General features: G+C 36.9%; 1 long non-coding RNA gene across 1 annotated transcript in view; it reads left to right on the top strand.

The window, feature by feature from the left end:
• The window catches only part of LOC109267428 (uncharacterized), a 45,514-nt gene extending 18,061 nt beyond the window's left edge, over nt 1-27,453 (top strand). The window contains exons 2-4 of the long non-coding RNA XR_002080092.2: nt 12,249-12,356; nt 18,560-18,667; nt 27,359-27,453. This is a non-coding gene — a long non-coding RNA (uncharacterized LOC109267428). The remainder of the gene's footprint in view (nt 1-12,248; nt 12,357-18,559; nt 18,668-27,358) is intronic.
• Nucleotides 27,454-27,671: the final 218 nt, after the last annotated feature.

Here is a 27,671-nt window from a genome sequence, read left to right as displayed (position 1 = left end):
TCCCCTGCTCATGATCTGTTTCTCTCTCTCTCTCTTAAAAACAAATAAACATAAAAAAAAAAAAAGTTTAAGGGTAATTGTTTATAGTAAGGTGAGGTTTAAGATTTTTTGACTCCCACTCCCTACCCAGGCCTGACCTCACAAGGTCAGGTACAGCCCCTGGCCTTGGCACAAACATGGCTATCAAACATTCCCATCTCTTCCCCTCCGTAAGAACAAATTCTCCAGTAACTCCTACTGGAATGCTACATGTGTCCTGATAATTCAAGGATGTAGGTTTTGTCATTTACATATGTTTTTGCCCTGATCTCAAATTCAAAAAAAATAAAATGTATTTTGGGACATCCTAATGTAGAAACTCTAAATGTTCCCAGAAAAAATAAATAAATAAACTTTTGATGGCAAAGCCATTTGGGAATTAATAGTTGGTATCTTTTGGCTGTAGTCAGAAATAAGTGAGCATCCATCCATAGCAAGCCTTATAACATTATCTCTGTTTGCATTGTTATTATGCTTATAAGTGTTTTTGGCATCCAGTGCCAGTCTTAAAAAAAAAAAAAAAAAAAGACCTAAGATCATCTTGTAACTTTTTTTTTTCCCTTAAGTTAAAGGAAGCAAAATACTAAAAAAGTAACACATTTTTATAGAATATATGAGGGACATGAAAAAATCCACATATAAGTCCTTGTGAAATATATTTGTGATCAGTGGAATTAGACCTCTTCCCAGTGTTCCAGTGACTATCAAAACAGATGTGTGATATCTGTGTCTGTCAGGTGCCTCTTTAAAGCCTTACATGGTTGTCTTGTCCTTGTTCAGCTCACAGTCATTTAAAAAATACTTTGAGAGCTAGCCATGAGAATTACAAATCATTTTTCAAAGGTATGTGCCGCTCTGCAAATTACAATGAGTTTACAGGTGCCGTCTTATTCTGTGTAACCTAGAGATGAAAGAGTCATCAAGGACACTGATGCTCATTGCTGCATCGATGAAATCCTCATGAATTCAAAAATTGTGGCAATAATCTCTTTCATGGAAATAGATCTAAGAAGTTGTCAAGCAGATGGCATCTGATTTCCTCCTAAATGAAGAAGCCTTGTAAAATAGTATAACGGCTCCAATAGCAACAAGCAGCAGGAGTAGAAACTAGAAGCAGTGATCTTATTCCCTTAGTGACCTGCTGGAACTAGGAGGGACAGAATGGAGCAGGCACACTGCTGGTCACTTTGTCATACACTGGCTCACTTAGAGACCATAGCCACCTAATAGAATAGCATTCTTTAATTTAAAACGCATGGAGCTTAAATATAAAAGATTAAGTGACTTCCCCAAGATCACCAGGCTAACAAATGTCTTGGCAAGATTCTCACTTAAAAAAAAAAAAAAAAAAAAAAAAAAAAAAGGCTAAGAAGGAAGAGACACCTGTAATACTTCAAACATATACACATAGCCCTACTATAAAATCAACATATTATCAGGGCTCAAAGTCTGATTATCAGCCCATTATTCCCACTTGCATACACTTTTCCACCCATGTGCTCTCCTGTTCTGATCTTGTCATTCTTTCTGTTATTATTGAAGGCTCTCCTAAATGTTTTTATTTTTTTAATGTTTTTTATTCATTTTTTTTGAAAGAGAGAAAAGGCGCAAGCAGGGGAGGGACAGAGAGAGAGGGCGACGCAGAATCTGAAGCAGGCTCCAGGCTCTGAGCTGTCAGCACAGAGCCTGACATGGGGCTCGAACCCCCAAACTGCAAGATCATGGCCTGAGCTGAAGTCAGTAGCTTAACCAAAGGGGGACCCAGGTGCCCATGGCTTTCTTAAATGTTGATGTGAACCCAATTTTCTCTTTAGCTGTTCCCTAAAGCTGATCCTTGGCAGTGAACACTGGGTTTGTGTATGGTTTTTATTCTCTTTAACCTTCCCCTCCTTCAGCTTTGCCTTTCCCTTGTAAGCACTGCTGTCCATACTTGTGCCCCATGCTGATGCAACTAAGCACCGTTAATGAAAATCCAGGAACCCAGCTGACCTGGTCTAATAAATTCTATATTGTCACATTTTCTTGCTTACTGCAAAGCAACATCACTACTCCTCACTGACCACAGATGGCTCTTAGATCAATACCTCAAGTCTTGACCCCTCATCCTCTTTCTCATGACATATTTTGTGCTGTCTACAAAATAACTTTTGTTATCTGCCAAGATCTAAAACTGTGACAAAATTGAACCAGCATCCTTTCCCTCGAACCCTAGCCTCACTTCAACTTGTCTGCTATGGTCAAGGGGCACCCTTACCCACCTAGACACTAGAAACAGAACTGCGGCATCCTCTTCAGTCCCTCTTCTCTCACATGCTCCCAAGGCCCAGCACCAATTCTACCAATTCATCCTTCCTAAGTTGGGTTTCATGTGGTCATACCTCCACCTCTTTGTTTCCCTAACTGAATGACAACTGTCACCATTAATACTGGGACCCTACAAACAAATGTCTGTATTTCCAGATTCTCCTTATCCCAACTACCAATCACACAGGAACAACTTATATTTTCCCATACCTAAAATCTTCAACATGATCAGGAGATCCTTTATTATCTGGCCCACAGCTACTTCAGCCTCAACTCTCATCCCACTTGCCTTCTCATTCACTATCCTTTTTCTTCCCTACATACCCTCTAACTTGACATGCTCTTTCTATATCAGAACCTTTGAACATTTTGTCACTTTTTCCGGAATGTTCTTTATCCCACACTAGCAAATACATACTCAGCAGCTTCCTCCAGTCTCCATTCTCATTAGATTCCCTTATCACACCCTTTTCTTTTATTGCCCTCATCATGGTTTGTATTTACTTCTAAATGAATAAATATTCCCAATTGTATTTCCAAGTAAGATTTTGTGAAAAATCAGAGAAGGTAAAGATGATGGCCTGTTTGTGACATTGGAAGGAATCTGTTATAACTGAGACAAGAGAATGAGAGGTAGTGTGGCACTAAATGAGTGTGAAGAGGACGGTGAGGCCATATTGTGAAGCAACCTTGTAAGTCCTTAGAAGTTTGGGTATTAACCTATTAAAAATGGAAAGACGGTGAAAATTTTAGGCAGCAGGAAAATATGATCAGATTTGCATTTATAGATCACTCTGGGTAAAAGCTAAAAAATGAATTGGAAGGGACAAGAGTGATTACATAAAGACAAATTTGGAGGTTCTTGCTGGTGGCTTGGACTAGTAGCATGGCTGTGAGGGTGGAGAAAGGTAGGTAATTAATAGAAGTAGTTCTGCAGTAAAGTTGATAGACTTTGCCCCCTGATTGAAAGTAGAAGTGAGGGAATAGATGTGTCAAGAATGAGTCATAAATTTAGGCCAATAGATGGCCTATAGATTTAGGCCATAAATTTAGGCCAATAGATGGATAGTAATGCCCCTCGCTGAGAGAGGCAATATGGAAGTGGAATAGGGAGGGGGATACTGATAAGTTTTGTTTTAAATAGGTTGCCTTTAGGAATCTTCTGGAGAAGGCAAGTAAATATATCAGTAGGCAGTTGGATCTACTGCGTTATATGTGCAAATTTGGAAATATTCAATATATAAGAAGTGCTTGAAATCATGATGTATCCTAGGGATGCAGAAAGGGTGTAAAATGAGAAGAGATTGCCTACGACATTTTCATTGCCTATGTTGCCCAAAACAATTTTTCTGCCAAGCCTTATCCCTTCAAAACATTCAAACCCTAATTCAAAACTCACATTTTCCATGAAGCCTTCCCAGATTCACATTGCTTTTATCCTATCCTTCTAATAACACTCATTACCCTTGAAAAAGTTATCATTGGCTATGTATATGTTTATGGGACTTTCCTCATACCAGTGTTATGTTGCAAGCTCCCAGAGGAACCAGACTTCTTATTTCTTCTTTCGTTAAATGTATGCCCTACTCATTCAATTGATATTCTTGACAAGCCAACTCTATACCTTCTAGTAATGTATACCTATTGGGGTTTGTCAGTTTTGAGCTTCCCATTGTCACAGAGCAATTTTAGTAATTTATGTAAATATTTTTGTTTTGGCCAAGTTATGTATGTAACTAAAGAAGATATAATCATATGATTTAGTCAAAATAGAGGGTTGGAATTATAGCTAGGCAAAACATTGACCAAAGAAGAACATTAAAGCAAAAACTGCTATCGGAACATAAAGCCAGCCAACATCTTTTAGTACCATTTCCAATTTCATTACATTGACATGGGTAGGTGATTTGAGGTGTCATTTACAACTCTGTCTCTGATCCCACATAATTTGGCCTACACAGACAGTTTCTTGTCCATTCAGACTTCTCAAAGAACTGACAGCTGTCAAAAAGCATTACTGACAAAGTGACGTTGAACACTCTTCATTAGTTGGTCTCCAGAGCAGTGCCCACTGATGGCTTGGCAAAGAGAGGGCATTGGGGCTTCTGATGGCAGCCTACTGGGCCAGTCTTCCACTGAAACCATTGAAATCCAGTTAATTTTCTCCACCTTCCCCAGAGCTGGGTTGTTAGAGATAGCAACAGAAAGGATAGGTACATCTAAAAGTTTTTGATTAGATTTCCACATCACCCACATCAAGTTGATCAGTGATCCTTTCTTTCTGACTGGCACATAGCAGGTTTTCAAAACATATTTGTTGAATGGTTCAAGAAATAAAATTAACATGAATTGAATACATAATACATATTAGGCAATGCATGTGTGTTTGGGCCTCCCCCCCGCCTTTTTTAACAGCACCAGGATATTTTTACATCAGTATGCTAACAATAAGGGAACCAAAATTCAAGAAGTTGGTTCATCTGCTCAGGTTATACTGCTGGTAAGCAACAAAGTGAAAATTTGAACACAAATGATATTTTTTTTTTTTTTTACGAATAAGATTTTGGATTGGCAAGGTGAGGTTATTGCTTCAACCATTAGAAAAATATACTGATTAAGAGAACATCAATGGTTGGAAGCGTAGAAGGCTCTCACACTCCCATCACTGAGCTATGCAGCATTAATCAGTGCAGCCACAGATCACATAAGGGTCTTTGGCAGCCCACATTATAATATAGACACAATGTCTCTAAGCTCCTCCCCCTGAATAGAACAGATGATGTTCCACACAAATATATATGAAGCTGATTAGTGGAATAAAACTGTACAGTCAGCCCAGATTTCAATTTTCCATCTGTTTCAAGTGAGTCACATCCTACAGATTCAGGGTCAACCTTATATATGTGCACAGTAAGCAATTTCATATCCTAGATTGGCTTTAATTCAATAGGAATGTCCTAAAAATATCTTCCCATATCAGAAGTTTTGCTATTAGTGCTTAGGTATTCTTTCAAATCAGAATGTGTCCTTAGAGGAACTATTACATTGAATTTCTAACAAAATAAAATGAATGGATTTTTCAAGTCACTTCAAATGACTTATAGAAGAGACATAGCATCCACTACATGGATTATGCTGTCTTGGAACACAGAATAGTTAGGTTGACCCCTGTCCAAGTGCCACTGTCTACTGACTAGTAGTGCTGTGGATCTCTGTGAACCTCTGCTTTCTTACTTGTACAATTAGCAAAAATTAGATTCTTATAAGTATTAAATAGCGATGATTATTGTTTCATAACAACTTATGGCTAAATCTATTTAAGCCTCCTTGTATGCACTGTGAAAAATGGAACCCATTTTATAATTATATTTGATGCATTTATTTTAGGGAAGAAAAGTCTATAAAAGTAGGAATCAGTGATATAAAGAGATAAAAATGCCAACATGCCTTCATCTCAGCTAATAGGTAGTAATATTGTGTGTGCGGTGATGATAATGACTATTGCAATACAGTGGTTTATATTCTGAATTAGGAATGTCAGAATTTTACACATGTAACACTTCTAGTGGCTTTAATGCTGTCAGCGCAGAGCCTGATGCAGGGCTCGAACTGATGGACTATGAGATCATGACCCGAGCCAAAGTTGGACACTTAACCAACTGAGCCACCCAGCTGCCCCCTAATGGCTTTAATGCTATGAACATTCTCATATTAAAAGGTTGCTGAAAATTTAAAAATGCTAGTCTTCCAGAATGTAGAAACTTTCAGTCTTTAATAACAGACTCTTCACCACTGCATTAGTTTCTCCGGGCTGCTGTAACAAATTACTACAAACTGAGTGGCTTAAAACAACAGAAATTTATTCTCTCATAGTTCTGGAGGCCAGAAGTCCAAAGTCAAGGTGTCAGCCGTGCCATACTCCCTTTGGAGCTTCTGAGGGAGAGTCCTTTGCCTCTTCCAGTTTCTGGTAGCTGTTGGCATTCCTTCTGACTGCATTGCTGCAGTCTTTGCCTCCATTTTCACATGAACTTCTCGTCTGTGTGTCTGTGTCTTTTCCTCTTCTATCTCTTATAAGGACACTTGTCACTGGATTTGGAGTCCACTTGGATAACCCAGGGTGATCTCATCCTGAGAGTCTCAGTTACATTGCAAAAATCTTTTTTCCAAATAAAGTAATATTCACAAAATTCGCAGCTTTTACCTACTAAGTAAGTCTATATTCGTTATTTCATCTAGTTAATACTGAACAAATGCCTTCTTCATGCAGCATTTTAGGCATTGGATGTACCACAGTGAATCAAGAAGCCATGGTCCATACTGCCTTCATGGAAGTTAAAGACTAATATAAATGACATCCAGTAAACAACTAAACTTATATTTAAACACAACATACTGTGGCCACTTAAATGAGAAAAAGAATAAGGTACTGTACGAAGGATAGCTGTAGGTAGAATATCCAGGGAAAGCTGCTTTTAGTGTAAGATTTAAACTAAGACTTTGGAATTTGAAAGACCTAGGCATGCAAAGAATTAGGGAGCAAGGGAACTTGCAGAAGAAATAACTTATGCAAAGGCCTTCAAGCAATAAAGAGTGAGACAATTTCCAGGAACTAAAGCAGACAGCAGTACTGGAGAATGAGTGGATGAGTTTAGGGGGAAGGCAAGAGATGTGTTCAGAGGAGTTGACAGGAACCAGAGCATGAATAGCCTTGTAGGTAATGGTAAAGAATCAAATTTTTATTCTTATATAAACTTTTGAAGATGTTTTTTAAATAAAAACATGGAATTTTAAAGATGATTGGCTTGCCAGGTTGAAAATTGACTGGGTAGGGCAACAGTGCAGTAGTCTAGACTAGAGACAGTGGTGGCTTGGACAAGGACAGTAGCAGTGGATGACAAAAGGAACTAGATTGGAGTGACATTTAGAAAGTGAAATACATATGGAGTGCCTGGGTGGCTCAGTCGGTTGGGTGTCCAACTTTGGCTCAGGTCATGATCATCTCACGGTTCACGAGTTCGAGTCCCAGGTTGGGCTCTGTGCTGACAGCTCAGAGCCTGGAGCCTGCTTTGGATTCTGTGCCTCCCTCTCTTTCTCTCTTCCCCTACCCTACTCGTACTCTGTCTCTTCTCAAAAATTAAACATTTTTAAAAATTTAAAAAAACAATAAAGAAAAGAAAGTGAAATACATAAAACCTGATAAAAGATTTGAGATGGTTATAAGGGAGAAGACCATCAGCTCTAGGTATGCTGACTTGTACAGGTAGATAAATGCTGAGAGGCTATAGTGAGTTGGTGAAAACTGCAAAAGCATAAGATTAGGGAATAAGGAGTCATTTAATTAGTAATTAGTATGCATACATTTAGTATGATGGTTAATTTTATGTGTCAGCTTGGCTAGGCTATGGTGCCAAGATATTTGGCGGTGACCAAATCAGTTTAGATATAACTATGAAGGTTTTTTTTTGGGGGGGGGGGATGAAAATGGCATATTAACGTTTATTTGATTAGTGAGATTGAATATTTTAATACATTTATTATCCATTTATATTTCTTCTGTGGTTTGCCTGTTGTTGTCATAGAATCATTTCTCTATGAGGGTATTCCTTTTCTTTTTTATTTTATTTTATTATTTATTTTATTTTATTCCAGTATAGTTATATATTATATATATAATTATATAATATGTATATATTATAACATATAACATATATATAATTATATATATATTCCAGTATAGTGTTATATATATAGTGATTCAACAATTCTGTACATTACACGGTGCTCATCACAGTAAGTGTACTCATAACTCCCTTCACCTATTTCATCCATCCCCCCACTCACCTCCCCTCTTGTAACCATCACTTTGTTCTCTAGAGTTAAAAGTCTGGTTCTTGGTTTCTCAGTCTGTCTCTCTCTCCTTTTCTTCCTTCGCTCGTTTGTTCTGTTCCTTAAATTCCACATATGAGAGCAACTGTATGATATTTGTCTTTCTCTGACTGACTTATTTGTATTCTAGATCCACCCATGTTGTTGCAATTGTCAAGATTTCATTCTTTTTTATGGCTGGGTAGTATTCCATTTGTGTGTGTGTGTGCATGCGTGTGTGTGTGTGTGTATGTATATACACCGCATTTTCTTTATCCATTCATCTATGGATCGATACTGGGCTGGTTCCATAATTTGGCAATTGTAAATAATGTTTCAGTAAACATAGAGGTGCATGTATCTTTTCAAATTACTGTTTTTGTATTGTTTGGGTAAATACCTAGTAGTGAAATTACTGCTTCATATGGTAGTTCTATTTTTAATCATTTGAGGAATTTCCATACTATTCTCCACAGTGACTACACCATTTTGCATTCCCACCAACAGTGTACAAGCATTCCCTTTTCCCTACATGCTTGACAGTACTTGTTTCTTGAATTTTTTTTTATTTTAGCCATTTTGACAACTATGAGGTGATAGTGCATTATAGTTTTGATTTGCATTTCCCTGGTGATGAATGGTGTTGTGCATCTGTATGTCTTCTTTGGAGAAACGTCTGTTCATGTCTTCTGCCCATTTTTTAATTGGATTACTTGGTTTTGGGGTGTTGAATTGTATCAGTTCTTTATTTATTTTGGATACTAACCCTTTAGTGGATATGTCATTTGAAAATACCTTCTCCAATTAAGTAGGTTGTCTTTTAGTTTCGTTAATTTGTTTCCTTTGTTGAGTGGAAGCTTTTTATTTTGATGTAGTCCCAATAGTTCATTTTTGTTTTTATTTCCCTTACCTCAGGAGACATATCTAGAAAAATGTTGCTCCCACTTATGTCAGAGAAATTACTGCCTGTGCTCTCTTCTAGGAATTTATTTATAGTTTTAGGACTCACATTGAGGTCCTTAGTCCATTTTAAGTTTAATTTTTTTGTATCGTGTAAGAAGGTGGTCTAGTTTCTTGCTTTTGCATGTAGGTGACCAGTTTTCCCAGCACCATTAAAAACATCATCTTTCTCGGGGTGCCTGGGTGGATCAGTCAGTTAAGCGTCTGACTCTTTGTTTCGGCTCAGGTCATGACCTCATGAGTTTGAGACCCACATTGGGCTTGGCACTGGAAGTGTAGAGCCTGCTTGGGATTCTCTCTCTATGTCTCTCTCTGCCCCTTCCCTACTTGTGCTTTTTCTGTCTCTCTCAAAATTAAATAAAGCTTAAAAAAAAAGAATGTCTTTTTCTCATTGCATATTCTTGCCTTCTTTGTAAAAGATTAATTGACCATATAATGTAGGTTTATATTCTGTTCCTTTGATCTATGTGTATATTTTTATGCCAGTACAATGCTGTTTTGATCATTACAGATTTGTAATATACCTTGAAGTATGGAATTGTGATAACTCCAGTTTTGTTTTTCATTTTCAGAATTGCTTTGCCTATTTTAGACCTTTTGTGGTTCCATACAAATTTTACCATTGTTTGCTTTAGTTTTGTGAAAAATATTGTTGGTATTTTGATGGGGATTATATTAAATCTGTAGGTTGCTTTGTGTAGTATGGACATTTTAACAATATTTGTTCTTCCAATCCATGAGCATGGAATATCTTTCCATTTGTTTGAGTGATCTTTAATTTCTCTCATCAGTGCTTAATAGTTTTCAGAGTAGAGGTCTTTCACCTCCTTGTTTAAGTTTATTCCTAGGTATTTTATTATTTCTGATGCAATCATAAATAGGATTGTTTTCTTAATTCTTCTCTCTACTAATTAATTGTTAGTGTATAGAAATGTAACAAATTTATGTATATTGATTTTGTGTCCTGTGACCTTACAGAATTCATTTATTAGTTCTAGTAGTTTTTTGGTGGAGTCTTTAGGGTTTTATATATATATAGTATCGTGTCATCTGCAAATAGTGAAAGTTTTACTTTTTCCTTACCAATTTGGATGCCTGTTATTTCATTTTCTTGTCTGAGTGTGGTGGCCAGGACTTCCAGTACTATGTTGAATAAAACTGGTGAGAGTGCATATCCTTGTCTTGTTCCTGATATTAGGCAGAAAGCTCTGTTTTTCAGCATTGAATGTGATGTTAGCTGTGGGTTTTTCATATATGGCCTTTATTATATTGAGGTATGTTTCCTCTAAACCTACTTTGTTGAGAATTTTTATCATGAATGGGTGTTGTATTTTGTCAAACGTTTTTCTGCATCTATCGAAATGACCAAATGGTTTTTATCCTTTCTCTTGTTGATGTGATGTGTCACATGGATTGATTTGTGAATATTGTGAATATTGAAACACTCTTACATTGTTATCTCTCCTTCTTGGATTGTCCCCTTAATGATTATGTAGTGTCTTTTTTTGTCTCTTGTTACAGTCTTTATTTTAAAGTCTATTTTTTTCTAATATAAGCATTGCTACCCTGGCTTTCTTTTCACTTCCATTTGCATGATAAATGCTTTTCCACCCCTTCAATTTCAATCTGCATGTGTCTTTTGGTCTGAAATTAGTCTCTTGTAGGCAGCATATAGATGGGACTTGCTTTTTAGCCATTCTGTCATCCTGTGTCTTTTCATTGGAACATTTAGTCCATTCAAAATACTTACTGATAGGTATGTGCTTATTGCCACTCTGTTACTTGTTTTATGGTTGTTTTTGTAGTTCTCTGTTCTCTCATCTCTTGCTCCCTTTTCTCATGATTTGATGGCTTTTTTTAGTGGTATACTTGATTCCTTTCTTTTTATTTTTTGCATATCTGTTACTGGTTTTTTATTTGTGGTAGGTTTTAATAGGTTTGTATACAATATCTAATGCATATAGCAGTCCATATTAAGTTGATGGTCACTTAAAGTTGAACCCATTCTTTATTCCTTTCCCTGTCCACCTTTTAGGTATATGATGTCATACTTTACATCCTTTTATTTTGTGAATCCCTTGACTGAATTTTATAGATATACTTAATTTTACTGCTTTTGTGCTTCCTACTTTTCTTACTCCTGCTTATGATCTTTCCTTTCCATTCAAAGAGTCCCCTTTAACATGTCTTGTAGGGCTGGTTTAGTGGTCATGAATGCCTTTAACTTTTGTTTGTCTGGAAACCCTTTATCTCTTTGTGAATGATTGCCTTACTGGATAGAGTAATCTTGGCTACAAGTTGTTTTGTTTTTCTTTCAGCACTTTAAATATATCATGCCACTCCTTTCTGGCCTGAAAATTTCTGCTGAAAAATCAGCTGTCATCCTTACAGGGTTTCTCTTTTATGTAACTGTTTTATTTTGCCGCTTTTAAAATTCTCTCTTTATCACTACTTTCTGCCATTTTAGTTACTGTGTCTTGGTGTGTAACTCCTTGGGTTGATTTTGTTGTGGGCTCTTTGTGCATCCTGGATCTAGATATCTGTTTCCTTCCCCAGATTCAGGATGTTTTCAGCTATTGTTTCTTCAAATAAATTTTCTCATTTGTCTTCCCCTTCTGGCATCCCCATAATGCAAATGTTATTATGCTTGATGGTGTTACTGAGTCCCTAAGTCAATTTCCATTTTTCTTTTTTTTTTTTTTTTTTTCTTTCTCATGTTCAGCTTGACTGTTTTCCATTACTCTCTCCTCCAGGTCACTAACCCATTCTTCTGTTTCCTCTAGTCTACTAGTTATTCCATTTAGTTCATTTTTCATTTCATTCATTGAGTTTTTCATGTCTGATTGGTTCTTTTTTATGTTTGTTCTCTCTTTGTTAAAGGTCTCACTGAGGTCCTCCACTCTTTTCTCAAGTTCAGTGAGTATCTTTATGACCATTACTTTAAATTTTCTATCAGACACATTACTTATCTCCATTTCATTTAGTTCCCTTGCTGTGATTTTGTCCTGTTCTTTCATTTGGGACTTATTCTTCTGTCTCCTCATTTTGTCTAACTCTCTGTGTTTGTTTCTTTATGTTAGGAAAGTCAGCTACATCTCCTGCTCTTAAAAGTAATGGCCTTTTGAAGAAGAGGTCCGGTAGTGCCCTACAGTGCTATATCCCCTATTCACCAGGAGCTGGTGCTTCAGGTATGTCTCCTTTGTGTGTTATGTATGCTCTGCTGTTGTGACTGAGATGCTTTTGCTTTCAGTCCCATTGGCTGCAATGGTTCTTTTTGCCTATTTTGGACAGTTTGGTCCCTGTGTTGTTAGTGGGCCAGTCTTGGGCCACCTTGAGCTTGAGTTGAGTCAGACCAGGCATTTGCCAGAGATGAGATAACACCAAACTGGAGGGTGCTTCCCTTGTGTTGTCCCCTAAGAAGCTTTTGTTGGTCGATAGGGCCTGCAGTCAAACCAAATGTCTGCCCCCAGCCCACTGCTGGGACTGCAATCAGATTGGTGTGTGTGGTTATCTTCCCCTTTCCCTGGGGCAGAAATCACTTTGAAGTGGTGCTGGCTCCTGTCAGGCTGCTTACACATTGCCAGGCTTGTGCCACCATGCAAGATGGGCTCTGGCCAAAGGCATCTTGGAGGGGGGCGTGTCCACAGGAGAACACATGGGCAGTGAACACAGGGCTCCCTGTTAGTAAGTCAGATAGAGAGTGTTGGCACTGCACTGTTCCCACAGGTGTCTATGCTTCTAGGCTGGGAGGCAGGGGAGGGAAATGGCTCCAGACAGCTCTTTTGTTCTTAGAGAAGTCTCCCAAAGATCTCCAGCACATGCACTGAGATTAGTAAACAAATCTCCCTCCCATATACATTGGACATTTTTCAAACTGCTGCTTCTATGCTGTATCTCTTCTGGATTGCTTGTTGTGCTATCTCTTTAAGGGCAGGGACGTGGTTTCCTTTCACCCACCTGGCTTTCTCAGAGCTGAGCCTGCTGATTTTTAAAGTTCCAGGTGTTAAGCCCCACAGATTGTAAGAACTTGCAAAATTATGCCCTTTTGGTTTCAGAACCAAATGCTGGGTTTCCTGTTCCAGGGTATGAGAGTCTGTCTCTTTCCCCTCTCCAGGACCCTGGTATCCCTCCCTTCAGCAGACAGTCTGGTGGGTCAGAACTCCACCTTTCCTACCCTCTTTGATGTGGCTTCTTCTCTACATTTGGTTGTGGAGAGTCTGCTCTGCCAGTATTCAGGTTGTTTTCTGGGTTATTTACTCTGATGTGGATGTTAGTTGTATCCATGGAAGGAGATGAGCTTAGGGTCCTCATGCTCCATCATCTCCCTACATTTAAATTAGAAGACTTTGAACAAAGCAGATTATCCTCTATAATGTAATTGAGTCTTTCATCTAATCTAACTGAAGGCTTTAAGAGAAAGAGACTGCGAGCTCTGAGGAAAAGGAAATTCTGCCAACAGACTCAACCCACAACTTTGGTTCTTCCCTGTGTCTCCAGGCTGCCAAACTGCTCTGCACATATTGGGCTAGGCAGCCCTACAATCACATGAACCAATTTTTAAAAATCTCTCTCTCTCTCACTCTATAGACGTAGATTTCTCTGTTTCTTTGGAGAACCCTGAAAATACAGTTCATAATGACCTGATATTGTAAAACAAAATACATTTGCCTATATGCATTAAGTAAGACTTGAAAAAATATATCAAATATTAGAGTTTTAGAGGTTTTATGACTGGGGTGCCTATGAGACATTCAAATGAAGATGTCAAGTAGGGAACTGGATATGCAACTCAGAAAACAGTGACCTGGGGTTGTATCGTTATGATTTGTCAGCATATAAGTAAATTTTAACACCCATGGGAGTAGAAGAGACATTTAACTAGTGAGAAATTTCCAGAATTGTTCTAATTGCTTTGTATATCTCATTTTATTTAAAGTTTATAGCAACTCCATAAAATAGGCATTATAATCCCCAATTTACAGATGTAGAATTGGACTTAAAAATTAATTATTTTGCCGGAAGCCACACAGGTTAAATTCAAACCTCAGAATGACTGACTCCAAAGCCAACTCTCTTAATCATTGTGCTTTTATCTTATTTTTCTTTAGCTTCAGATTATTTTATCAGGAGATCTTTTTTTTTTTTAATTTTTAAATATTTATTTATTTATTTTTGAGAGAGAGAGAATGCGAACTGGGGGAAGTAGAGAGAGAGAGATTCCCAAGCAGGCTCCATACGAGCCCAACACAGGGCTCTCCATCTCACTATACCAGAGCCAAAATCAAGAGTCAGATGCTGAACCTACTGAGCCACCTAGGCGCCCATTATCATGAGTTTTAAACCCAGTTTTAACTTTGTAAGTAAAAGATTTAACAAATAGTTAAGTAAAAGAGTAAAATCTTTCTGGAAACTGAATTCTTAACACACATAAATAGCTAAGGTTATTTTAATGCCATTTGACACAATAATTCCACTTGTAAAATATACTCTAAAGAAATAAACAGAGGGGAAGATAAAGATGTTTTGCATAGGGATGGCCCTTACCAGATTACTGATAATCTTGGAAACCTGGAATAGCCTAAACATCCAAAGGTATGTGAATGGTTGAATAAATCATTATGTATTCGCCTAATGTTTATTATGTAGTCATTGAAAAATCATAAATTCAAAAATACTTCAAAATGTTAGAAAATGCTATAAATATTAGGTGGGAAAATGCACACATATGTTTAATGATAATATGATGTTAAAAGTATATTTGTACATGTGCATGTAAAGAGGTTTTGTAGACAGTATACCAAATATTAAGAGTGCTTACCTCTATGTTGTAGAGTGGGTAATTTTAAATTCTTTTTCATATTTTGTAAGTACTTTCTAAATTTTTCTGCAATGAATATGTATTACATTGTACTAAGAAAAAAAACCCTTTTGTTTTATTTTTAACAAACAATGAATTTCAAAATCCAGGAGCTAAAACTGTAAAGCTTCTATTCTCTAGCAAACTAAGTCATTTAATATGTTAGCTTCAGCTATAGCATGTGTTTATATTTTTATTAAAATTTTAATGAGTTTAAAAATACTTACTAATCTTCTAGAAAGTTTTAAGAATTAATGTTTATATTGTGCTTTGGGATCCTTGGCTAAAAGGTGCTACATAATGCAATATTTTATTATTAAATGTTATTAAAGTAAATTGAAGGCAAAGCATGTAATAAAAATTTCCCTGTGGCAAAAATCTGAAGTCCATATATGGTTTCATGGTACTTCGATCACATTTAACTGTGAAAGTACCAACATTAACATGAAAAGATTTTTGCAGAGGTCTGGAATCAACAATGAATACGTACTGTGTAGCATTTCATATTTAATTACACATCATATATCATAGTAGATTTTGAAATTATACACCACAAAATTTTATATTACTAGGTGCCAAAATTACAAATGTTAAAATGTTTTTCTGGGGCCCCTGGGTGGCTCAGTTGGCTGGGCGTCCAACTTCGGCTCAGGTCATGATCTCATGTTTAGTGGGTTCGAGCCCCGCATCAGGCTCTGTGCTGTCAGCTTCTGAGCCTGGAGCCTGCTTCAGATTCTGTGCCTCCCTCTCTCTCTACCCCTCCCCCATTCACAGTCTGTCTGTCTCTCTCTCTCTCTCTCAAAAATAAATAAACATTAAAAAACATTTAAAAAATATATTTTTTATTTCAGAGAATTCACACAGCTAGTTTCTCTTGATAACAGTAATATTAAGGGCATATTGATAGAAATGGAATTTTTAAATCTCAAACCACCATCAAACCTTCCAGGTGTATAATCATATTTTCAGTCAGTTCTTATTCACATTAGAAGTAAGTATTAGAAGTAAGTGATAGAGAGCATCTATCAGCCAGGTCCTCAGATCTTCTGACTGACAATAATCATGATATACACGTGAGGAGAAAAAGAATATTTGCAGAGACTATATCTATGTAAATAATAGAAAGAATCAGGAAGGAGGAGAAGATAATTATGTTTGTTGGTTTCAAATTCGTAATGTGGGATGTTCAGTAACAACTTCAGGGTAGCAAGAGAACTGGAGAATTTAGGAAGGACTTTTTAGAAACCTAATTAAGAAATTCTCTTCAAAATACTATGAAGGAAGTAGGTAGACATTGGAATTCTTTAGTTGTCTCTGTTGGCTGGATACTTTTTTAAAAAAATATTTGATTCTTTGGAAATTGTGTCAACTGAGGCTGCAAGATTTATTTGGGTAACAAAGGAATGTAATTGAAAAACAAATGAGTTATAACGTTAATCACTCTAGTCAAATGTACATATTAAAGATCATTTCCCTTTTATTACACAAGTCAAAGGAAAATACTCCCATGTTTTAAGAGGTTAATTCTAATATTAGTTTAGAAAGTCATATTTTACAAATTAAATTATTAGAATTAGTCAACCTTGGGGTGCCTGGGTGACTCAGTTGGTTAAGTGTCTGACTTCAGCTCAGGTCATGATCACGGGGCTCCTGGGTTCAAGCCCCAAGTCAGGCTCTGTGCTGACAGCTCAGAGCCTGGAGCCTGCTTCAGATTCTGTGTCTCCCTCTTTCTTTGCCCCTCCCCCTCTCTCTCTCACACACACATACACACACACACACACACTCTCTCTCTCTCTCTCTCTCTCTCTCTCTCTCTCTCTTTCTCTCTCAAACGTAAATAAACATTTAAAAAATAATGAAAATAAGAATTAGCCAGCATTGGTAAAATATGGATGAGGTTAGGCAGCCTTTTTTCACAAGTGAACTGTTCTTTAATATGTAAAAAGTCCTTCAATAATGAACATTTTCTTTGATGTTTTTCAATTGCCTAAATGGAAGTTAACATTTTTAATGAATAAAACAATATAAGTTACATATAAGCCAGAAGACAATTTCAAAAAATAAGTGCCTTATGAAATGATGAGGTTAAACTTTAGTATGCATTAGAATCATCAGGATAGTTTATTTCAAATATAGATTCCAGGGTTCAGTCTGATGTGGAACCTAGGCATCTGGCCAAATGATTCTGAAGCAGAAGAGTTAAAAATCAGTTTGAGTAACATTGAGTTAAGGTTTAATTCCAAATAATTGGAGAAACTTTATGGTCTGCAAAGCTATATATGATATTTTTCAGCAAGTTTTTACATACATAATATCCTAAAAAGTACTAATTGCAAGTCAAATTCTAAATCCACATACACAATTTCAGAACCACATAGAATTTCCATGCAAACTTTGGTCAGCCCATTCTTAAATTTGGCTGAACAGTTTTAACTTCAGAAACCAATGTCCACGTGGACTGTTTTTATGGCACAAATTTACTATGGTAAATTATTGGCATAGTGTTGAATAATAAAACTAATAAGGTTATTAAAAAGTAGTTATTTACATTAGAAAAATTTAAAACTCATTGTCCTCTGTCTTGTCAATTTTTTCTCCCAGGTTTTTCCATATGCATAAAGCAAAATGAAAATTTATATAATTTTCTGTGAATCTGAGTAATGGACCCTTGAGTTTGAGTAAGGAGATCTGATTTTCCTTATATCTTTTTCTTCTAACTTGTCTGGGTAATTTCTTTGATTCTCTAACTTACACAATCATTATATCTATTACTGACTTGACCTATGTGTTACAGAAAAATATCAGAATCATAAAATTCTGTCAGAAAAATTGACCATAACTCATCTACATATACATCAGAGTAGTTCAGCTAGAATTCAGAAATTCAGATCTGAAAGCACTTAATAAGCATTTTTATAGAAAAGCATTGTATAGGTTGCTTTTTTTATTAATGGTTCCAAATGATTGGTCATATTTCAGTTCGAAAACATAAACATCAAGCTCTGAGCACCTCCCAGACAGAAGTCTGGTTTTATTCATCACTTACTGTATCTCAGTGCCTAGAATAGTTCTGAGAAATAATAAGAGCTCAATATGTATTTGTAAGAGTATACATTATATTGGTAAATTTTTGTAGATCAAGGTCAAAGATTATGCACTGTTTGAGAGAGTCAGGTAGAGTCATTCTTCTATGTCCAAGAAGGTGCCTGTCAGTGGTTTGTGATCAGAAAGTGGTAAATCATGTCAAGATGTTATATAATGTTTGTGGTCATCATAGTAATTCTGAGTATGGTTTTATTCACTTGTCTTTTTCCTTTCATTGTGCAGGTGAACTGAAGCAGGTTGACAATAATTTAAAGTCTTTGTCAAAAGCATCACAATAAACTCTCAGCAATTTAGCAGTCATATCTATACATGAATTAGCCCCTTTGTGGATTATTCACAGAGGATACAATAAGCTTTATGTTCTACTGACTTAGTAGTTTACATATAGCCTCTGCAGGATTTTAGAACATTTCTCTCTTTTCCTCCTAGAGTCAGACATTGCATAAAACCATGGAAGCCAAAACACATCATTACCTTCCAATATGCTCCTTAAGGATGATGTGAGTCAGACCATGGATGAGCTTAGAAAGAGATAAGGTGAGCTCCAGATGTTGTGAATCAGTCAGAACCAATCCAGCATCTCTCTTGAGCATGGAATCAGTAACAAGAAAGACTTTGGCAAATGATAAAACAGGATAGGAAGCTGGGGAATTTTTCAAATCAGATATTCAGAGTGTGTTTTCATCATTTGAATGGAAATGGTATAAACTCCCAACACATCAAACACCTGGATTAAATAGAGTACAGAAATACAGAGCAGAACAAAATATAAATTATTTGCAATTTACCATTCTTGCATTACCCTTGTCAGTGTTCCCCCCATTAGCATAAATAATTCAAACTTTCCAAAATGACTTGTGCCCCAGTTGTTCAAATTGTAAAATAACTGACTACATTATGCAATGTTTTAAAATTGGGCTATGCTTGAAAATTTTAAATTGCACTACTGTTTATGTAGACAAACTGGATATATATCTGGAAGAAAACTGTTGGATTCAAGTTAGTCTTCTAATGTTTATTAATAATCATGTTGGTTTGGTGAAATATCTCAATATACATATAACTACAGACTTGATCAAATAGTCACATTTGTATTTCCTGTGAATGTTTGGATTCAAAAAGATTTTTTCTCTTTAAAAAATAATTTTGAGAACCATTATGATAGTACTATTTTTTTAAGTTTTTATATAATTATTTTGAGAGAGAGAGAGAGAGTGAGTGTGTGCTCACAGGAGCGGCAGAGAGAGAGAGAGAGAGAGAGAGGGAATCTCAAGCAGGCTCCACACTGTCAGCATGGAGCCCGATGTGGGGTTCGAACTCACAAACCATGAGATCATGACCTCAGCCGAGATCAAGAGTCAAATGCTTAACCAACTGAGCCACCCAGGTGCCCCATTATAATAATACTATTAAGTCATGCTTTGACAACTCTTTGCCACAATCCAAAATTACAAAAATGATAGATAAGATATAATAAGAGAAAGATAAAAAATTATAGCTAAGGTCAAAACAAAGCAAAATGAGCTAAGCACAAAGAAGGCAGTGGGGCAAAAGTGGCAGTCACAGTAGATTCTGTATGTAGAAACAGGCCAGGGACAACCAGGACTTTGGTACCCACAGAATAATGAAACTAAATCCATTTGGATGTGGGGGTTGAAGTCTGTCTCTTTGCTTGAAAACAGAGCCAATATAGGTTTCCACGCCCATGAAAGGAAGCTGAAAAGAGCTGAAACCTAATATTTTCTGAGCTTACAGCTTATGTAAAGGATCTTGCCTGTTCTGGGCTGAGTGTGTTCTCCCAAAACTCATATGATGAAGGCCTAACACCCAGTACCTCATACTATGATTGGAGATGGGGTCTTTGAAAAGATAATTAAGTTTAAATGAGATCATTGGGATAGACTGTAATCCAATATGACTATTATCTTTATAAGAAGAAGAGATTAGGACACAGACACACTCACTAGGGAAGACCATGTGAAAACATTTGGTGAGGATGGCTGTCTACAAGCCAAGGGGAGAGGCCTTTAGAAGAAACCAACCCTGCTGATAACTTGATTTTGGAATCCTAACCTCTAGAACTGTGAGGAAATAAATTGCTGTTGTTTAAACCACCTTATCTGCAGTTCTTTTTTATCACAGCCCTCACAAAATAATACAACGACTAGGAAGGCAGAGTGACACAAACGCAGCCTCATAGTCAGGCTCCAAGTCAAGCTGTCCATTAGTCAGCCACAGAATGTGTACTAGCCCTTACATTGTATGGACCTGGGGTCTTAGCTAGAGGAAACAGGTTCCTACAAAGCTGGTTGGACACACCCACACAATCACTAGACAGGGATAGGGATGTCCAGAGAGAAGAGGGTGGGGGTGGGGGTGAGAATCCCATTCACGATTAGCCTGCACACCCAAGGTGCAAACCATATAGCAAAAAATAATACAAAAAATGAAGCCAACCACATCACCAATTGAAAATTTCAATACCAAATTAAAATAAGAGAGCAATCTGAAAACAATTTTAAAATAGAGATATTTTAGAAACCTTAAAGAGATAAGGAACATTCTCCTTGATTAAAAAAAGATATGAAAATGAACAAATGAATATAAAACAAAAATTCCTAGAAATGGACATTATAGTTATTAAAACAAGAAAATCAATGGTCTTGTTATACTCTAGAAAGTTTCAAAAAAATAATAAATTACAAGACATTGTTGAGGAGTTCACTCAGAATGTGACAATGCAAGAAAAAGAGCAGTTAATTTCTAGGGTGCATAAATTGAGAATCTAAACAATCATCTGATAGAAATTCCATAGGATAAGAAGAAAGTACATGGTAGAGAAGTAGCGTGCAAAGATAGAATAACTAAGAATGTTTCTTAATTAATGTATCTGGGACCCATTAAAAGCATCAGTTTCAAAAGTTGGAATTATTAGATTAGATTTCCCAGATTAAAAGTAGGGCAAAATGCAGGATTTTATGCTTTTTCACTGTGGACCTTAAGGACCTTTAAATGTGGAATTTAAAGTCTATGACAGGTATATACCTTAGGAACTACACTGGTATCAAACAATCATACTTTGATGAGTGAGAGTTTTCCCTGAAGAACATGGATGCACTCACACTGTCATCATGGCTAATGATAAACCCTAGAGCAGAAAATAGGGCAGGCCTCAAGGCTGGGGGAGAAAGAACATATTTCTGTTTGAGATCTAGAGTCCAAGAAATAGAAGCTGAACAATATTAGTAATGGCAACAGGAAAAAAAAAAACAAAAAAAAACTAGTTGGTGAATTAAGTCCCCATCTTCAAGGGATCATATCTAAGTTCTAGTCCCACTGGTATTTTGAACATTGGTGGACCTGTGTTCTCACCCAAGGACAAAGGCCATGTCAGGAGTAGGCACAACAGATGCCTAATGCTAAAAGCTCTTATGAGTGCCTTATAAAATTCACCTACATGAACTAAAGTGGCTGGTCCGTAGTAGTTGGGTTCTAGAGTTCTCTGCCTAAGGAGTAACTTGGTATACATTTTATTCCTGCAAGGGCCATCTAAGTCTTAGTGAATTGGCTGTGATCATGGGGGCTTAAAAATACTGGATGTATTAGTTTTCTAGGGCTTCCATAACCAAGTGCCAAACACTGAGTGGCTTAAACAACAGAAATGTATTTCCTCACAGTTCTTGTGGGTAGAAGTCCAAGATAAAGGTATTAGCAGGGTTGGTTTCTTTTCGGGCCTCCCTCCTTGCCTTATAGATGGCCATCTTCTCTCTTTGTCTTCACACAGTCTTTGTACACATCTGTGTCCCAATCTCCTCTTCTTATATAAGAACACCAGTTATTGGTTTAGGGCCCACCCGTACCTCATTTTACCTTAAATACCACTTAAAGGCCTTTTCTGCAAATATAATCACATTCTGAGGAACTGAGGATTAGGCCTTCAACAGATGAATTCAGGCACACATAATCCAGTTCATAATACTGGGCTATCTTCAAATGTTAGAACAGAATTACCTAAGACCAGGTTCCAGCAATGGACAACCAATCTTTTTGTGGCGACAACAGCAAGGAGGTGCTAAGAGGAGGCAAGCAACAGCAGGGAGGGGGCTCTCCAAAATCCAGCAGCCACAGATACTTGACCCTATGTGTGCCTCAAAGCTCCTTTGGAGGAGCCCTGACTTACAAACTTGCTTAACCTGCTCCTTAGAAAAATTTAAGAAGAGAGTTACTAGAAAACATTAGAATTTCTGGTTAACTCAAACAAATGGAGGTTCAATTTGAGCACCAAAGAAAATGTGACTTGTCTTTATCTCAAGATGGGTAAGTGAAGCATGCCAATCATCATCTCAGAATGCAAATAAAACTTTTATTGCTAAAGGAGAAAAAAAGTAAGAAGTGGAGAAGCTGAAGAGGCAACTAAGAAAAATGGGGTTTAAGAGATGTGGTCCCACTGCTTAGTTGAATGATGCTGTGTAGCAGATTTTGTTGAAGGTTCTGCTTGTGTCTGAGGGTAACCTACTGAAGTAAGTGTGTGAGAGGAATGTTAAAAACAAGTATTTGTTTTAGCACAATTCCTATAATCATGAGAATTTCAAAACTCCACATACCTTAATTGTTTTAAGGATTAAGAGAGAGAGAAAGAGAGAGGAGGAGAGGGGCAGAGAGAGGAGAGAGAGAATCACAAACAGGCTCCACACCATCAGTGCAGAGCCCAACACAGAGCTCAGTCTCACAAACCATGAGATCATGACCTGAGCCAAAATCAAGAGTCCTACACTTTACCAACTGAGCCACACAGGCGCCCCACTCCATATAATTTTTAGAATTTAAAAACAAGTATAAATAAAAGGAACATGGAGAAGTTCTATATATGGTCTTAATTCTTAGATAAATTTAACTTCAGGGAGACTACTATTGCTCACAGAGCTGCTCCCTTGATAACTAACTAATCAATACCCTTAAGTCAAGTGTACAAATGCAGCCAATGAAGAAGAGGCTCAAACATATTTATTTGTTCCTTCAGGAAATACCAATAAATATACAACAGCAAATGAGAGAGAAGAGATCCCTGCTCTCACAGCATTTCTGTTTGTGGCAAATAAGAGTAATCTAAAGAGGGTTTAATAGAAGGCTGTTTACAAAGTCATAGGCAGAATGAAGGGAAGCTGTAAGGAATAGTGCAGTACTCTGGGTCCATTAATTTACAGCTATTATTAGATCTTCATAGATCTCAAGGAGCAGGTAAAGGGAAAGATACTAGAACCAAGAAGGAGAGTGCCCTATAGAGAGGGCCAGGCCACCTTGACAGAAGCTGTGAGTTTTAGTCAAGAAATTCAGTCAGCCCAAGGGGATAATCAGAAATGGAGTCAGAGGAATAATAGCTCCCAATTTTCTCTCCTTGCTCTCTGTGTCTCTTCTGTCAGGACACCCCATTGACCAAATCCAACCTGAGGCCAGAAGGCAAGGGAACCACTCACGAACCCACATAGGTCAGCCTCCAGGTATAAGAGCAGGGTAAAGCAGAGTGGAATCTTGATCTGGAGGGAGAATAGAAGATGTCTGGCCTGGCATCCCTATCTTTACATTCCATCAACTTGAGTCCGGTGCACAGAAGAGCTCACTCCCTTTTACACACACCATGTTGGACCCCACCTCAATAAATGGCCTTTCCAAATATTTGATGTTTTATAGTAATGACAAAGAACTTAACTCTCAAGGAATTTGGACACTCATAAATGAGATCAACACTTACAAATTTCAAAGCATTTGCTTAAAGTACTCCCAAAGGGTCTCTTATGAAAGGCTGGGAGTTCTTTCTGGCAAGGAATGGTAATAACAACAGCTTAGTCAAAGGTGGCTCCCCACAGCCTGTGCCTGGATAAGAAGACTTTAGGAACCTAGATTTTGAGTTGAAATTTAGGCTTCTACTAGAAAACAAAGTCTTTAAAAATTATCAGGGTCAGTAAAATGAACCAATATAAACTTTTTGTGTGTCGCTTCTCCAAATATCTAAAGAAAACACGGCCAAGGTCAACATCCCCTTCACCACTGTCCTTTATTGCTCCAATACTCTGTACCCTTGTTTTGACGAATTACTGAAAATTTGTAGAGAGTATCCATTCTTTCCCTTTGTATATTTTAAATGTCTTGAATACCCTTTCATCCACGAGTCTCAAAGTATTTTATAAACATTAATTTTCCCAACAAATATGTGAGGTTAAAGTATAATTATCCCTTTCCTCCCAATTGTTTAAATGTAAGAAACACAGAAACGATAAGAAACCACACCCCTGGTCTCAGAGCCCATTTCCTGCAAAATTGGATTCAACTTCCCCAGTCACTAGCAGTCTTTTCAATTCTTATGCCACTGAAAAGAATATGTCAGTGTTTTATTTTTCATTACCCTACCCCAATAATTGAGGACCCTCTTAAGGAAACTAATGATTGTGGAGCATGTAACATGAGTCAGGCGCTGTAAATCACTGATTTAAGTCAGTGATTCTCAAACTTCAATGCACATTCAAAGCATCTGGGAAGCTTTAAAAAAGTCCTGAGGCGCAGGCGCACCCCATGGCAATTAAATCAGAAACTTTGGAGGTAAAGCCCACATATCATTGTTTATTTGTTTTTTTAACTTCCCAGGTGATTCCAGTGTGCAGTCAAATTTGAGAAGTGGTGTTTGAAATCTTTATCGCTTAAAGTGTGGTATGCAGACCAACAGCGTCAACATCATCTAGATGTTTCTTGGCCATGCAGAATTTCATGTGCCACCCCAGACCTACTGAAACAATATTCATTTTAACAAGCTCCCAAGTGGTTAATATGCATACACAAGTTGGAAAAACACTGCCTTAAGTAACCAGAAAGCAAAAAAGGTGAGTGACACTATCCCCATTTTATAAATGAAGATATGTGTTCAGAAAGGTCAAGTAATATGCCAAGATTCTAAGACAGGGCTAATTAAAAGTTCTTATATTTTTAATTCCACCAGTTTAAACTGGACAAGGGGAGTCACATTTTTGAAAATTGATGAAAGCTTTGAAACCTCATCCACGAATTAACACAAAAGATTTTTTTACGTATATTTTGAAGGATTTCTCATACCAAAAGGCTTCCATGCAAACCTGCAGAACCAAGGACCACAGGTTGTGAATTCCACCCCTCCCTCTGCTCCCTACCCCATGACTCCATGACCTATATGATATAGATATTTGATTTCTATTCAATATAAAAAGAGGTCTATAAAGAAAATAAGCTTTGTCTTAGATGGATAACCACATACACATATGCACACAAAGCATTTGTTCTAAACAGTCCAAATACTCTGGGAATTTAACAACCAAAAGTCCTTTTGGAAGGCACATTGACAGAAGGTAACATTGTACATGGGCTCTTCCACACACCTGTTAGCAGTTGAACCTAATTGTTCAGCAGCTGGTACTGATTTGGGATTCTTTCACTATATCTCATTATTCCTCTTCTAAAATTTTTTCTGGTTTGGAACTGCTGCTGCTGTTTTTGCACGATGTATATATTTTTAAAACTAAAAAGACGTACTTTGAAAGAACTCTGGAGAAAGAACTTCTTTATTATCCATTTTGTAGTCAAATTTATTTAAACTGATAGTGGTGATTATTAGGTGTGGAAAATCTAAGGGTAAGAGAAGATTTAACTAGTTGGCTATCCTTCATTTCCTTATATCTCTTTCTAACATTTAGGTAGTCTGGCAAAATTCATAAATATATGGTTTGCAGATATTTGTGGGTTAGAATTGCAAGGAATATTGTCATGAATAGAGAAAGATGCCTTTCCTGGGTTGGAAACCCTCTGGAGTAAAAGTACACATAATATTATGTACACATAATATTATGTACACATAATATTAGCTAGATTTTAAAGCAAGATACCCTTGATGGAGAACTAGATAAACTAAGACATTTTAAGAAGCAACATGAAAGAGATGATAAAGACAAGATATTTAAAATATATAAAATAAAAAGAAATTAATGGTGCATACAAAAAAATACAAACACACATAAAATGATCACAGATCAAGTGAGTATTTAAGAGTGTTTATTTGCAAGTCCAACGTGGCTTTTCTTGAGTGTGTTCATACAACATCAAGACCACTGGCTATCTTTGAAATCAAAATGCCATGTGAGATTGGGCTATTGGGGGTAAAACACAGACCAAAGCATTCAACAAGCATGAATCACATCTCTCTCTCTCTCTGTCTGTCTCTCTCCCTCTCTCTCTTTTTAAGTTTATTTATTTTGAGAGAAAGAGTGAATGAAGAGTGTGCAGGAGAGGCAGAAAGAGAGAATCACAGGCAGGCTCCACACTGTCAGTGCAGAGCCCGACACCGGGCTCGAACCCGCAAACCACCAGATCATGACCTGAGCCAAGATCAAGAGTCAGACACTTAACCAACTGAGTCATCCAGGCACCCCAAGCATGAATCACATCTTAATAATAACATAAAATGGGATTTTTAAATTATATTTAAAATAATCCATAGAGAAAGGAAAAAGAAGCTATTCCATAATTTTAAAATTCTTAAAAGCATATGATTAATAACTTGGTTCTTTAATAAACCTGGAAAATATAATATATTCTCCTAATTATTCTGACTTGGAACATTCACTAAATGACGGATGCTCCTCTGAACCCAGCAGATGGTCTTACAAGTACTACTCAGGTCATAACAAAGACTATGGGTCAATGACATTGAAGGTTCTTGGAAAGTATTTGTACTGCCTGTCCTTAAATCTAGTTGGTAGTGTATACTTCTTCACCAATAAGAGCACATATGTCACTAGAAGTTATAGGTTTCATTGAGATCAGAATATTTATTCTGTGGGTGATAGTTTGCTTTTTGTTATGATGGCAACATATATTTGGACACATATTTAGAACATGCACGATCTGTGTTTATTATAACAGACAACTTGCCTAAATATTTATAACCCTGAGTTGAAAAGTAGGAATTACATTAATCTGCATCACTATTGATGGAGCTAGGTTTGGATTTACCTGTTAGTGTTCTTATAAATCTCACTAATAGATGTAATAGAGGTCCCCTTAGCAATGTGCCCTCAAGTAATTCTGCAACCATAGCAATAGAAAGCATTAAAGTGTCTTGAGACAATTTTCCTTTAAAATAGTGTCTCTGTGGCTAGCCAGATATTTATTGTAACATTGTGCTTTATGTCTTTATCTTTTTTACTGCAGAATTAGCAATGATATTGGCTTCAGAAAGGAGTTATTGTATAGAAAGAATGCCCAAACGATGAAGAAAGAACAGATTTACTCACTCTTATTAAGGCAAGTAGCATATTTACAATGAATTAACAGAATAAATACATACCCATTTAAATATTATGATCTTCTATAGAATTAGATAAATGTTAACTTTAATACAATCAAAGTTGTATTTTTGGCGGACTCTTCACCTGTTGCTAGCTTTGTGGAGCATATATGTTAAAAGACTGAGTGAAAATAGAAGGCCAATGACATAAACTATAAATTAGAATCCATACTTCCT

This window comes from Panthera pardus, unplaced genomic scaffold, assembly GCF_024362965.1.
Source record: "Panthera pardus isolate Hobbes unplaced genomic scaffold, ASM2436296v1 HiC_scaffold_2, whole genome shotgun sequence".
NCBI classification, from domain to species: Eukaryota; Metazoa; Chordata; class Mammalia; order Carnivora; family Felidae; genus Panthera; species Panthera pardus.
The sequence above is the reverse complement of the archived record's forward strand: the minus strand, read 5'-3'. Positions and strand labels throughout refer to the sequence as shown.